General features: G+C 44.6%; 1 protein-coding gene and 1 pseudogene across 1 annotated transcript in view; both read right to left on the minus strand.

Moving 5' to 3' along the window:
• Atp7b (ATPase copper transporting beta) overlaps positions 1-15,648 on the minus strand; it is a 77,465-nt gene that overhangs the window by 61,232 nt on the left and 585 nt on the right. The window lies entirely within an intron of this gene.
• LOC114686271 lies at positions 7,343-7,918 on the minus strand (annotated as a pseudogene).

A 15,648-nucleotide genomic window follows, 5' to 3' on the forward strand; every position in this document is an offset into this window, starting at 1 on the left:
TATTAAATAAGAAACAGAGCCAAAATAAGAGTTAAAAGCCCAGAGATAAGAGCAGCAGTAGCCAAGAGCTAAGACCACCTTATCTTACCACTCGCTGCCATCCTTCCCCTGAGAGAGAGACCTTCTTCCCGGGTCCTGTCTTTTTTATTGCCTTTCTGTTCTGCCTTCTCATTTGTTCTAAACCCAACTACAATACTTCCTCATCATTGCCTGTCTATACAGACCTCCAGGTCTCTATGGTTGGTACTGGGATTAAAGGCGTGTGTCACCATGCTGGCTGTATCCTTGAACATACAGAGACTTTGCCTGCCATGTGATGGGATTAAGGGCATGTGCTACCACTACCAGACTTCTGCTTAATGGCTTGCTCTTAGCTCTGATCCCCAGGCAACTTTATTTATTAACATACAAATAAAATCACATTTCAGCACAAATAAAATATCACCATACACATGCCCAGATCTCATGGCAAAAATGCAAACAACATGAAAGATCAAGCCAGTATCTCCCACCATAAATCCACCAGTCCTGTAGAAATGCTATTGATGAGAATTAACTCTATGAGCCCCAGGGCACAGAATTTTAAAGAACGATCATGAACTGTTGTGCCCAGATCGTTCATCAAAGAATTCAAGGAGTGTAGAGAAGACACAAAGAAACAACTCAGTGGGGACTAATGAGAAAGAGCTTAAGAATAAACTCTTGAGTGATGATCAACAAACAGTGAACAGCCAGGCGTGGTGACGCACCTCCCCGCACTTGGAAGTAGAGGTAGACAGGTCTGTGAGTTCAAGGCCAACCTGGTCTACACAGTAAGTTCCAGGACAGTCCGGGCTACACAATACTGAGATCTGAGATCCTGTCAAAAAGAAGAAGAAAAAGGAAAAGAAAAAAGGACAGGAAAGGGTGGGGGAGAAAGCACAGACAAACATGAGGCTGATGGCAATGATGAAGACATCCTGGGCTAGAGATGCGAATTCAATAAAGACCCAGAAACACTGAGGAAGACCAGCTGAAATGAAGATGGGACTGGAAAACCTGACTAGAAAACCTAAGGTACAGCCTGACAGGAGAATGGATCAAGAGAAGACAGAACATTAGGACTTGAAGATAAAGTAGACCATCTAGACCAAATAAGCAAGGAATACAAATAAACCATTCAAAAGAAGAAGAAGAAGAAAAAAAGGAAAGTAAGGAACATACATAAAATGTGGAACAGCATTAAAAAAAAAAAAAACTTTGAATTATAGGCACAGATGAGGGAAAACAGACATGTAGACCCATGGAAGAAAACCGAAGACCAAAACATAAAGTACACTTAACTTTAGCAATTTAATATTTGACAAAAATGCCAAAAATATATGCTGGAGAAAAGAAAGCATCTTCAGCAAATGGTGCTGGGAACCCTGGCTGGCCATATGCCCAAGAAATTAGACCCGTATCTATCACCTTGCATGAAAACTAACTCCAAATGGATCAAAGACCTCAATGCGAAACCTCCAACATGGAAACTACTGGGAGAAAACATAGTCAGTGCCCTCCATAACAGAGGTGTAGGAAAAGGACTTTCTGAATAGGACTCCGTTTGTCTTAGGAATTAATGCCAACTGAGCTGGCTTCCTGGAGCCCATTACCTGTGGTGGGACGCCTTGCTCAGCCTTGGTGCAGGGGGAGGGGCTTGGTCCTGCCTCAGCTGAAGGTACCAGGCTCTGCTGAATTCCCATGGGAGGCCTTACCCTTTTGGAGGAGGGGGTTGGGGAAAGGGGGGGAGGATTAGAGGGGAGTGGGAGGAGGGATGAGAGGGGGATCTGTGGTTAGAATGTAAAATGAATTTTAAAATTTTTATTATAAAAAAACTAAAATAAGCCGGGCGGTGGTGGCACACGCCTTTAATTCCAGCACTTGGGAGGCAGAGCAGGTGGATCTTTGTGAGTTCGAGGCCAGCCTGGTCTACAGAGCGAGATCCAGGAAAGGCGCAAAGCTACACAGAGAAACCCTGTCTCAAAAATTAAAACTAATTAATTAACTAATTAAAATAAATGAATTAATGCCAACAATTGATAAGAAGCTTGTGCACAGCTAAAAAAACAATCAACCAGGTGAAGAGGAAGCCCACAGAACAGAAGAGAATCTTTGCCCGCTATGTATCTGACAGAGGATTAGTATCAGAATATTTAAAAAAAAAAAATCTCCAAAAACAAAACAAAAATGACTCATTCAAAAACCGAGCCTGAGACTTGAACGGAATTCTCAAAAGAAGAAAAATAGCTAAAAAAAAAATCTCAAAAAAAATGTTCATCATTGTTCCTCGCAATTAGGGACACGAAAATCAAAACAACTTGGAGATTTCATCTTACCCAAGTCAGAATAATAAAGATAAAAAATAATGTAAAGCCGGGCGGTGGTAGCACACGCCTTTAATCCCAGCACTCGGAAGGCAGAGGCAGGTGGATCTTTATGAGTTCGAGGCCAGCCTGGTCTACAGAGCGAGATCCAGGAAAGGCCCAAAGCTACACAGAGAAACCCTGTCTCAAAAAACAAAAAAAAAAAAAAAAATAATGTAAAAAATAAATGGACAACAGATGCTGCAGAGAGCGTGGAGAAAGGGGAACGCTCAATCACTGTTGGTGGGATTACAAACCGGTACAGCCGCTCTGAAAATCAGTATGGGGAACTCTCAGAAAGCTAAAAAGAAATCTACCATGTGACCCAGCTATGCCCAAAGGACTCACCATCCTGCTCTACAGCTATTTGCTCAGCCATGTTCATTGCTGCTCTATTCACAATAGTTAGGACATGGAAACAACCTAGATGTCCTTCCATGGAAGAATTAATAAAGAAAATGTGGTGCATATACACTGTGGAATACTAGAAAAATCACATTGAATGAGGTAACCCAGACCCAGAACACATGTTCTCTCTCATCGGAGACTCCTAGCTCCCAGATCGTCAGATGTGAGTTCGTATCCTGAAGTAACTGCAGAAACCAGGAAAGTAAAAACAGATCAAAACTGGGATAGAAGTGTTGGGGAACAATAGAGAAGGGAATAGCAGGGCAAAGGGATCTGATTGGAGAAATGGAAAAGGGGGGCTCTAATTAGGTAGAAGGGAAGAAGATAAATATAAAAGACCAAGAGGAGCGTAAAAATCACAGTAAGGATGACTAAAAAGTCGTAAAGAATTAGACTTTTAACTATTTACCTTTGAAAGAAAAAAAAACTATGATACACATTAGCCTTTGAAAGTATACATACATAGTCTAAATGAATTTTTTTTTCATCCAGACTGACAATGCTCCCTACAAGACCCAAAGTTTATCTAAAAAAACTCCAACACCAGGTATGCGAAATCCTCCTTTGAACTGTTGGTCTGGGTTGCCCAAAAGACTCCCCAGACATCTTCAGGCACCTGGGTGGAGCAAGGCCAGGCACTGGTCAGAGTTCCCCAATGGTCCCACACCACTGCATAAGGACACTAGTGATTTCCAAGATGTAACAGCTAGCTCAGTAGGACTTTTACACTAGGGTCTGAAGAGGAAATGGAAACAAGCCAACCAACCACAGGCAAGCTCACTGGAGAGTGTTCTTAAAGTTCTATTTGGCTATACAGCCTGGAGTGGGAAAAATAACAGTAGTTACATTATAGGAGGACCAGATAGGGCCAAAATGACAAAAACTTCGAATATCAAAGGAAAAGCTTCTATTTCACAGGTCATTGTGTGTACAGTCTCCTCCCTGGCTACTCACCTCGCCTGGATCCACCTAACTAACTCCAGCCTGCTATAAATTCCAATGGGTGCACACAAGTCTGCTGAGTAATGGTGAGATAAAACTCCCCATCCAGGCGCTGTCTATGCACTCAAGCTCCACCACAAACCTGGAGAGGTCTCTGGTGCCACCTGGAGGCCCAACTATCTCCCAATCCTCTCACTCTGCCCACCACTGAACACTCATGTTACAGCTCTTCCTTGTTAAGATTCCCTGCCCCAGCCTACAGGCCCTCTTCCTGAAATACTGTAACATGGAAACAACCAAAAAACCATGAGCATTCTTGGACTCCACCACCTACCAGATTCTTTTCTTCTCATAGCTCAGAGCAACCCAATTGGGCCGCCATGGTCAGCCTCTAGGAGACCCCATACTCCTGGGATTTCTCCTATTCTATTCCACTCTGAGCCCTACACTAGAGCCTTGTAGGCCTCAAAGTGCTAAGTGCTGGAGTGCCACCCGAATCCCCTCCTACTCCCGGGCCCCTTCCCTTCCCCCAGCTTATCCTATACTCTCTTCTTCAAATGTATACATTCTCTGCTAATCGAATCCAGTCGCATGGAAATACACCTTTCTTAGTCTGATGAGGTTGAATCACAAAGCACCTCAGGCCGGGTCTTTTGTAAATGACGACAATGGACTTTGTGTAGGTCAGGAGTCTAAGATCAAGGGGAGCAGATAAAGGGTATGGTGGGCACTGCTCCCCACTTCTGAGAGGCACATCTCAGTTGCATCCTCACACGGCAGAAGAGCTAAGGACGTCACTCCTTCCAGCCTCTCTTCTAAATTGATAACTTCTTTATTTTTTGAGTTTAGACATAATTACATCGTTCTTCCTTTCCCTTTTCAAGCCTCTTTTATAAGGGCACCAATCCCATTAGGTCTGCCCTCCTGAGCTAATTGCTTCCAAAGACCTGACTCCCATACAGGAATCTGGAGAAGACACGAATTTGTTCCCAGGCACACTTAGGAACCCAAATGCCTTGTCACCAGTTCCCTTGGATGTTTACTAAGCACCACAAAGTAAGCTTTCCCACAACTGAGTTCCCAGTACTCTCCCCTTCCCTGCTCCTTCCGAAGTCTTCGTTAGTACATGAGATTCCTCCTGGCTATGGCCCAGGATTCACTCCTGAGAAGTTATCTCCTCTCAAATCTAGCGGTAAATGTCCAGCAAGTCCTGTCAGTCCCACCTTCAAAAGACAGCCAGCATCAACCACCTGAGCACTTAAAAAACAGTTTTATCTGCACGGGTGTTTTGCTTACATGTATGTCTGTGGACCACTTAGAGGCTTGATCTCCTCAGTAGCCTAAATAGGGCGCCAGATCTCCAGGAACTGGAGTTACGGACCCTCGCAGGTGCTGGGCTGAGAATCAAATACAGTTCATTTGGAAGAACAGCCAGTGCTCTGAAGAGCTGAGCCATCCATCTCTCCAGCCCGGATCCAGCCCATCTCACCAGCAGTCTTTTAAAGACTTCTAAAGTGGTCTTGGAAGGGTGTGCCTATATCCCAGCACTCGGGAGACTGCAGCAGAGAGACTGCCATAAGTTCAAGGCCAGCCTGGGTTGCACAGCAAGTACTAGACCAGCAAAGGCAACTAACAGGTCCCTGTCTTAAAAGGCAGAAAAAGGAAAAATTCCTAAGTGACCTCTGGCTTGTCAACACAAAAGTTAGAAGCCCTTTAATAGGAAGCTGTTACTCCTCTGAGAGGATTCCGGGCTGTTCCTCACACTCAAGAGTAGAACCTAAAATCCTTATAACCAACATTTCTCATGCAGATCCTCTTCCATCCCCTTAGAGATCCTCACTCACACGTTACCTCATAAATCAGTTCCCCCAAAACGACTTCATTTAGAGTACAAATATTCCTAACTCCCTAACAACCTTCTCTGCCTTATTTTCCTCCCCCACAGAGGTCAGTCAGCACACGCCACAGTGATTACTGACTTGATGACTGCCAGCAAATATATATAGGCAGGACTTCAGTCCACAGGGCAGGAACCCTTTGTCAATTTGTTCTGACACCTGCTGTATTCCCTGTACTAAAACAATGCTGGGCTTAGTTTCCCAACATTTGTTGAATACATGAATGAACTTCTATGATTGTAGAGAACTGAAATGCTGCTGGTCTTGAGTCAACTTTATTATCTTGGGTTATCTTTAGCCTTCTTAATAACAATTGCTTGATCTAACATCTAACCTTGTGCCTAGTAGGTAAATCCTTTTGGAATGTGGGAACCTGTAAGTTCTCCCAACCAAAGGCTAAGTCTAATATCAGCAGACAGCATCTGGACCGTGGAGTAGATGTCTCCCTCCTCTGCTGTCATCCGCCTCCCTGGTGTTCCCGTAATGGACTTATAATTTTCACTGTTCTCTCTCTATACAAACATTAGGAAACCATTACCATGGCGGAGTATGTATGGTATTTAGGGTGTCTGTGTTTCTGGGCCATTGTCAATCCTACTTGGCCCCAGAATAAACCATCTTGTATTCCTTTTGAAGTGATCATTGAGTTTTGCATCAGCTGGCAAAAAAATAATTAAAAAAAAAAAATCAAAGTCAGGTCTCTGGAAAAAAATCCTGATGACTTAGAGCAAATGAAGACACATTTTTTTTTTTGCAAGGGCAGCGAGTTGGGTTTTGGTTCGATATACAATCGTTTTTATGATCAAATTTAAGTAGATCTCTGGAATGCCTTCAAGATCATTCTTCCATTGTCTGAAACGTCTGGCTTCCTTCCACCCATGTTAATCTCCCCATCGAGCGTTTGCTTGGTTGCACCCCAGTGCCTTCGCCCCAGCACCCCATTATTCTTTACCGAGCAGGTAGGCTGAGAATTTTCCATCTCAGTTCTGCTTCCCCTTTCACGGCAGGGTCCATTCTCTTGTGATTACTCTGAGAGATCAAGAGAAACCCTGCAGCGCTCCATACACTTCACTTGGTGGTTTGTTTTGTTTGTTTGTTTGTTTTGTTTTATTTCCATCAAGTATCCTAGTTCACTGCTCTCCAGATCTACTTTCCACAGATCAGGCTCTGGCCACAGTATATCCAGGTTCTTTGCCACACTGTAATAAGAATGGCCTTCCCTCTGGTTCCCAGTAAGACTCTTACCATGTCTACCTGCGGTCTCATGACAATGGCTCTCACTGCTCATATTTCTACCAACACTCTGATCAGCCACTTAAATGTCTCCAAGAAGATCCCAGCTTTGTCCACATACCGCTCCCTTCTGAGCCCTCACCAGAATCACTCTGAACGCTTTGTTTAGAACAATCTATGGTTTTCCTGGCCTGATCTTCCAAACTCTTCCAGCTTCACCCTACTTCCCAATTCCAGGTGTTTGTTATAGCACTCTCCTCAACATCAGTCTCTTGGTCTATCTGGGCCACTAACACAGCGATTTATAAAGAACAGAATTGTGTATCTCAGCTTTAAGGAAGGCAAGAAATCCAAGATCAAAGCCATTAGATCAGTCTCCAGTCAGGGTTACGTTGTTTTTTCTTAAAACTCATTCATCAGATTTATTTATTAAAATAACACATTTAGGGAAAAAAAAATCACTACAATGTATACATCATCACCGAAAGCTGTATACCATCATACAAAAAAGGACTTTATTTTGGGAAATCAACCTCTAATTTATGGCAAGTTTTACTTTCAGAACTAAACCCACAGAACACCACATTCTAGTTCACCCTTAAGGACTGGCATGCTGAGCAAGGAATGTTCTTATTCTTTGTAGGAGCTCCTTCTTTACACTGTCAGGTACCAGGGCTCCGCCTTTGGGAGTGATTTCAGCCACCAAGTCATCAGCCGTAACGTGTTCTGGTCCTTTTTCTTTATTTACCTCTTCACAGTGTGCCTTCAACTGATCCTTCCAGCCACACTCGATTAACTGAGCTCTCAGGAACTCTGTGAGGCACACTCTCTTTCTCCGGTTCTATTAACTTCTGGTTAATCGCTGCTCTCATCTGCCCATCTTTGCTCATCTTGCTAACCACACTCTTCGGCTGCCTGGACTTACCAGGGTTCCGTTTTATTCAAGATGGTGCCCTACTGCTGCACTGTCCTGAGAGAAGGACCAGTGTCCTCTGGTAGATGGGACAGAAAGGGACAGGAGGCAGGGAGCAAACATGTTCCATGAAGACTTTTCACACGGGCACCTAATCCCAATTTCACGAGGACTCAACCCTCACGGCTCAGTCACCTCCTAAAGGGCATAGTCCTTAATATTGTTGCCCTGGGATTACATTTCAACATGAATTTAAGGACATTGAAATAAACACTGGGACAGATGTGCCCTGGCATTCATGGAAGGTAGAGGACGGAGAGGTTTCAGGACAGTAATGAAGGTGAAAGCAGAGAGCTCAGAAAAGGAGGCACAACAAAGACTTGGAGCAGACTTGCTCATGACTGTAAAATCCACAGGCTACCCCTACCTGCCAAATCCCCTCAAAGGCTTATTTCCCAGGGATAAATCTTCGAGCTGCCATGTCTAGTGAAAAATACTAACCACAATGTTTTTTTTTTCTAAATCTTAGACAATAGCAAAACTAGATAACATATTGTTCATCTACCCATATACACATGAAATGTTTTTGAAACACAAAAGGCTGAATTACAGGGGCTGTAGGTATAGCTCGATGGTAGAGTATGTGCTTGGTGTACCTGTGGCTCTGTGTTCAAATCCAAAGCAATACAACCTGGGTTCTAACAAACACAAAACAGAGAAAGGCAGTTGACCGTGGGAGCCCGTTTTCAGGTTCCTTGTGGCTTTACCCAGCAGGTCTGCATAGAGAGGGTGATTGGACCACGGGCCTGAGTGCAGGTGTCTGAGATGGTCTGCACTTGGCTGTGCTGGGGGGGAGGTCTTTTGCTTCACCCCTTGGCGTCTCTATAAATACCCGAGAGCAAAGACAGGGCCCACTGGAATAGGTTTCAGGCCTTTTTGAGGCTATCCTGTATTTTCTATCTGTTTATCTCCACAATCTAAATCCTTCTGTCTAGTATTTCTGGCTGCTTGCACTCAAGAAAACTCTGGGGAACTGTGGGGTTGGTGGGTAGTCACCCCTCAGTTGACCTCTACAGTGGATACTTCTATAGATGGTGCACAAAAAGATGAGGACAGCAGGCTAGGGACAGAGGCCAGTGGGAGAAACAAAAAGGGGGAGAAAGAAGAAAAAAGGGCAGACATATTACTAGCTAATATTCTTTTTTTGTGGGGGGGGGGGGGCGCTATTCTGGATTGTCAACTTGACACATCTGGAATTAACTAAAACCCAAGCAGCTGGGTACACCTGTGAGGGATTTTTCCTGATGGGGTCACTCCAGGTGGGAAGACCCACCCTAAATCTGGGCCACACCTTCTGGTGGCAGCCTACACCAAGGACATGGAAGAAGGAAGTACTTGCTCTTTGCCTGCTCGCCCTCACTCTCGATGACAAGTTCATTCCTTCACTAGTATTAGGGCCAACTTCTTCAGGATTCTTGCGTACAATGAAGACCTAAGACACCCAGTTTTGTGGACAGAACAACTCTTGGGTTCTTGAACTTTCCATTGGGAGGCAGCCACTGTTGGAATAGTAGGACCACAGTCTGTAACCCACTCTAATAAATCCTATTGAGGGGCGGGTCGTTCTATCAGTTCTGATTCTCTAGAGAACCCTGACTGATACAGGGGATAAAAGTGTATGCGTCGTGAACGTGGTGCATGCAGCGAGAGGAGGACACAGGCTGCTTTCCACTATCACTCTCCACCTTCTCCTTTTAGACAGGCTCTCTCACTCAAATGGAAGCTAGCCATTTTAGCTAGACTATCTGGTCAGCCAGGTCCTATCAGCCTGTTTCTGTCCCTACCTTGCACAGTGCTGGGTCAATAGGCAATCATGTCCATGCTTTCTACATGGGTGCTGAGACTCAAATTCAGGTCCTCACGCTTGCACGAAGGCTCCTACCCATCAAGCCCTCTCCTCAGCCCCAATGTTCTTACTCTTAGGCCGAGTGAGGTGCAGAGGCATAACCGACAGCATTACATTTTATAACTGGATACAGATGTTTGTATGTATGCCATAGCCAATAGACTGACAGAATACTGAGAACAATGCAGAGTGGTCGATGAATGAAAACAAGGGCATGCAGAGGAATCTTTCTGGCGAGGGAAATAAGTACAATAGCTACGGGAGAGCATAAGGTGACAGGGAGACTTCAGAATAAAAGCACAATCCACAGCCTCATGGGCAGAGGGAGGTGGGGGTGGAGAGAGGCTAGGTCCTCAACATTCCAGACAGGTAGAAAGAAGGGTCAAAGGACCTTGAAAAGGAGGCTGAACTATCCTCTGATTCTACAGAAAAGGAGGAAAAGTAGTTTGTACAGCATGGTGACAGGGAGTGGGGACAAGGCACAAGGAGTGTAAGTTTGAGGCTAGCCTAGGCTACAGGACCTGGCCTCAAAGAAAAAGGAAAGGGGAGGGGAGGACAAGGTGTAGCTCTAAATAAAACTCGGCAGGGGAAGGGGGTGTGTAGAGCCAGGGGGAAAAGTTAAAGAAAGAACGCCCAGTGGTATCAATTTCCTTAAAGTAAGAGCGGAGGTCACTTGTGGAGAGGAAGAGACAAGGTTGAGCCAAGGGTCCCTCCTACAATGGTGACAGTCTGTAAGGTCATAACCAGACAGATAAAGGGCCAGTCAAAGGCACACTGAGATAAGAAACAAACTGCTAGCAGAAGCAGCTACACAGTTGCCTGACTTTTTGGCACCAGCAAAACTTACATTCTGAAAGGGCGGATTTCACAATTTCTGGTCATCGACCTTGGGGTTTAGCTCTGTGTATAAGCACAAAGCCCCAGATTCCATCTTGCCCTGGTTAGTTTTTATGTCAACTTGACACAGGCTGGAGTCCTTCTGGAAGAGGAAACCTCAATAACTGCAAGCCTGAGGGGCATTTTCTTAATTAATGATTGATGTGGTTGGGCCCATCCCATAGAGAGGGTGGTGCCACCCCTGGGTGGGAGGCCCTGAATGATATAAGAAAGCAGGTCATGGTGAGCAAGCCAGTAAGCAGCACCCCTCCATGGTCTCTGCATCAGCTCCTGCCTCCAGGTTCCTGCCCTATTTGAGTTCCTGTCCTGACTGCCCTCAGGGATGGACTGTGATGTGGGACTGTACACTGAATAAACCCTTCCTCCCCAAGTTGCCTTTTGGTCACAGTGTTTATCACAACACTAGACACACCCCTAGCCACACAAAGAAAAATAAAGCCATTCTGCTCTGCTCTATGGCATCCATCTTTGAACTGCTGTTTTCTTCTGTAACGTAGTTTAAAAAACAAAGGGTTAGGATGCAGCTAGCACGAATAAGGCCTCCATCCCCAACATCACGACAAATAAATAAACATTAACAGGCATTTTCAGAATTTCAACTGGTAACATTTTTTTGTCACTTAGATTGAGACAATATGGAGCCACTTGACCAAGGACACTTCCTCCATACCTGCCGGTGCTGTGGTTATCAGTGAGCAGTGACCATGTCGCCACCATGGCCACCCTCTGACTCAAACTGGAACGACTGTCAGTAAAGCATTTAAAATCCAGCTACTGGGCGTCAGAGTTGGCTCAGGAGTTATGTGCTCTGGCTATTATTCTTCCAGAGGACCCAGATTTGATACCCAGCACCCACATGGCAGCTCACAAACGTCTTCAACTCCAGTTCCAGGGGATCCACCACTCCCTTCTGGACACCAGGCACTAACATGGTGCACAGATATATATGCAGGCAAAAAACACTCATACACATAAAAATAAATTTTAAAAAAGCTGTTAAAAAAAACAACACCAACAACTAAAGCTACAAAGGAAACAAGAAAAACAAAATAAAAAGCCAGGCTTGGTAGTGTACATTGGTAATCCAGGCATGGAAGGAACTACACCACCCACTGATTCCTGCCCCACGGAGAGGCCCCTGAAGAAAAACACAATGGGTGAAATAATGTTATAACTCACTGGTTCTTGAACAACTGAAGGGCACCTTTACTAACTGTGGAGAAGACGGAAGCCCACTGTGGTGACTCATGCCTGCAATTCCAGCACTGGGTGGGAGGATGTTGTAAGTAGAAGGCCAGTCAGTGCTCCGTGGCAAGATCCCCATCTCAGGAAAAGAACTATATTATTAAATACTCTCACTTCCTTCAACACTAGCCATACACAAGAGATAACTATGACCTATATTGCTGTTAGGACTTTCCGGCCTCTAGAGTAGGGGCTAAACGACCTACTCTGCACTGGGAAAGCATACTGTGGAGCAGCATCTCAGAGTTGCAAAGTTAAGCCAAATCATAGTTCAGTGACACCAGACGGTATGACCAAGTATCATCAAGTCCCAATGACAGTGTGTTTCTGAGAAAGCTGGTCAGGCTGACCTAGGACCAAATACTAAATTTGCTCTTATTAGCAAGCTTCCTTGAGCAAGTTCTTTAGCTGCCTCAGTTTCCCTACCAACAAGGCCTGGATGCCTTCTGCCACTCTAACCGGGACTGAAGTTAGCACAGATCCCATAGGGCAAGGGCTGGCCACGTCAGGGTCTCTAATTCTAGTGAGTGTTACTGTGCATGGGGCACCTGAACATCTGAGTGTGCGGCTATACGTCAGGATCTTGCCCAGCTTTAGGATGGATAGTCCACTACAGCGGTTCACAGGACCTAACAAAGGGCACAGCACAAAAACAGCCCTAGTGGAGGATAGGCATGCAGCAAGGGGGGAGGGGAGGGGGGAATGGGTTCCCAGAGGTTCCACGCCTTCTGCAGACAAGCTACCCACACACCCAGAATCTTCACAAGGTTTTCTTTCTGGATGCTCCCCAAACTCATCACTTAGGAGTTTTATGGAGGTTCCATTTCATAGGCGGGGTTGATAAAATCATTAGTCATTTGTGACTAAACTAACCTTCAGTTCTTACCTCCTGAGCGGGGGGGGTGTAGATTCTAACACCTGAGCCACATGGCTGGTTTCTCTGGGGACCAGACCCAGTTCCAGTTCTAAAGCCACCTAAAAACACATCAAGGTCTGCCTCTTAAGAGACCTCACTGACTTCGAAGGGCTCTCCTTGTGAACAATAAAACATGCTCCTATCACTCTCGCTGAAGAAATCCCAAGAGTTTGGCTCCAATCAGGCACCCAGGACAAAGAGCAAATATTCATTTCCTATTATCACACTTGGGACACTTCCTGGCTTCAGCACAGAACACTTGCCTGAAATGTGAATCACGTGGATCTCTATTCCAATGGAACTTCTCCTGGAAGTCTTATCTGATCATCTACTAAAATATAATCTTCTTTGTCCTTATCCTTCCCCACCCCACTACCTGAGGGGGACCCTGCAGGTGTCCTGGCAGGGAAGCCAACACGGGTCAGACTTCAGGGAGTCCAATGCCAGGCAGTTCATTGTCAGCATATTTAAAATGCAATTTGGGAAAAGGTTTCCAGGCAACAATCATTTCAGTCCAAGCACACAATAAAGCTGAAGGTATGCCTACATAGAAACTCCTTTACAAAGTACATGTGACCACGAGGGTGGGTTCTAGAGCTAAACAGCCTGGAATCTCATGTGGTCTCTGACGGAGAAAGCATAGAGGTCAGCAGGCCATAAAATACATGTGACATTCCCCTTAAGGGTGGGTTCTACTAAGAGCTAAAGATAGTGGTCTAGGGAAGGAGAAGTCTGGGATACTCATTCTGAGGAATTTGGGAGAGGTCTATCTCTATAGTAAAAAAATGAGTGAGGTCTGCCTCCACAGATAGCAAAAAGGTCACCAGGTCCTTAGCAATATCCACTCTCAGCTTTCTGGATGGAATGTAGATATATATACACGTTTGGGGTTTTTTTTGTTTTTTTGTTTTTCAGATATTATATTTCATCTTTCCCCTGAGGTGTCACACCTGTTTCATTAACATTCCTGGTTTTCTTTTCTTCTCCCCCCCCCTTTTTTTTTTTTTTTTTTTTTTTTTTGTTTTTCGAGACAGGGTTTTTTAGTGTTTTGGGGTTTTTTTTGTTTTTGTTTTTGTTTTTGTTTTTTCGAGACAGGGTTTCTCTGTGTAGCTTTGTGCCTTTCCTGGGACTCACTTGGTAGTCCAGGCTGGCCTCAAACTCACAGAGATCTGCCTGGCTCTGCCTCCCGAGGGCTGGGATTAAAGGCGTGCACCACCACCGCCCGGCCATTCCTGGTTTTCTTGGTGCTTCTCTGTAAGTAGGTTGTAAACAACCTACCCTGTTGTTTACAATCACCCTCCTATGGATTCCCCAAAGGAAAGGTCTTAGGTCATAGCCGGATCCTCAGACCTTAGTATTTCTGACACCGTACTCAAAACCTATAAACCTACATCAAAGCATTCATGAGCACAAGACCATGGACTTGATTTTCAGCAGTAACAGAATAAAGACATGGGGCATGGGTTGTGAAAAATTAAATGAGAGTGAACACAGAGAAATACAAAGTAATACAACATCTAGCCCATGGTAAGCTCTGTGACTTTGTCTAAAGCTGTTATCAGTGTAATTCACAAGAGGGTGAGGTCAACATGGGCCAGAGCAGTTAACCAACCGCTCCAAGGAGAGGCGCTGGTCTTGACTTTCATCTGGTTAGATAAAGACTTTGCTCTCTCGTGGGGACACTGCAGAAGATAGGAGATGTCTCCTCCTCTGCTCCGGCCACCCCTCCCTCCCCAGTGCGTGCTGTCTTCACATCAGGGTTCAAATGCCGTTTTCACACGGTAAGAATTACGAATTACCCACTCACCACCCCCCTCTTGCTGCCCATCCACTAACCTGTTCTCTTTCATTTCTACACACAAGAGTTTAATAAATTTCACTAAAGGGACACTCAATAAAACTGCTGGATTAATTCATTTCAGAGACCTGCACAAAAAAAGGAGCAAGCTACTCTCCAGTCCAGTCACCCAGACCTAAAGAAATACTCAAGTATATATATTAAAAATCAAGCATAGGACAAGCTGAATGGTTCTGTGGGCGAAGGCACCTGTCACCAAGCCTGATCTCCTCCCCATCTCTCTCTCTCCCCCATACATACATAAAATAAATAAATAATTTTTTTTTAATTCAAGTACAAATAAGGCAAGATGACTCACTGGGTAAAGGCACATGCCTTTACGCCTGATGACTTGAGTTCAGTCCCCAGGACATACATGGTGGAAAAAAGAGAACTACCTCCAACAAGTTGCCCCTGACCTCCATAACAACCGCGTGTGTGCACACACACAACACATACACACATATTTAAGCGATTCAAGTGCAAAGATCATGACAACTTTGAAATAAGGAAAGAAAGAAAGCAACCAGCATGACCACCCACAAAGGAATCATCAACATACTATGAGGACACCTATGCCACTTTTTGAAACAGTCTCCAATATTAAAATACAGTTAACTGAAAAAAAAAAGTCGGCGAATATAAAACGTGATTTCAATTAGGCAAGACAAAATATTTTAAAACAACACACAAGCACACAAATCTTCAAGAATTGTTCATATGCCTGAGACCTACCAAGTTTCAGTAATATTTGCTTACCGGAGACATACATGAAGAACTGGAAAACAGACAGATCTGCTTTTCTTGTTAAATACTTCTGTACTGTTTGCATTATAAGAGATTGCATTAATTAACTACTTGTATTGTTAAAATGAATGGCTTTAAGCTACAGGACTTGGATGTAGACCGTATAAGAAGCCAGGCTCCAGATTTCAACTAATCCACCCCCAGGGAACTAGTTTTGAGCAACTAGAGCTTTTACACAGCAACCCCACGCTCAGAGCCCAGAAAAGTGCTGGGGTCGAAATGGTTGAACACCAAAGGACCAGAGGCACACTCGATCTAGAGG

This window comes from Peromyscus leucopus, chromosome 17 (assembly GCF_004664715.2).
Source record: "Peromyscus leucopus breed LL Stock chromosome 17, UCI_PerLeu_2.1, whole genome shotgun sequence".
NCBI lineage: Eukaryota > Metazoa > Chordata > Mammalia > Rodentia > Cricetidae > Peromyscus > Peromyscus leucopus.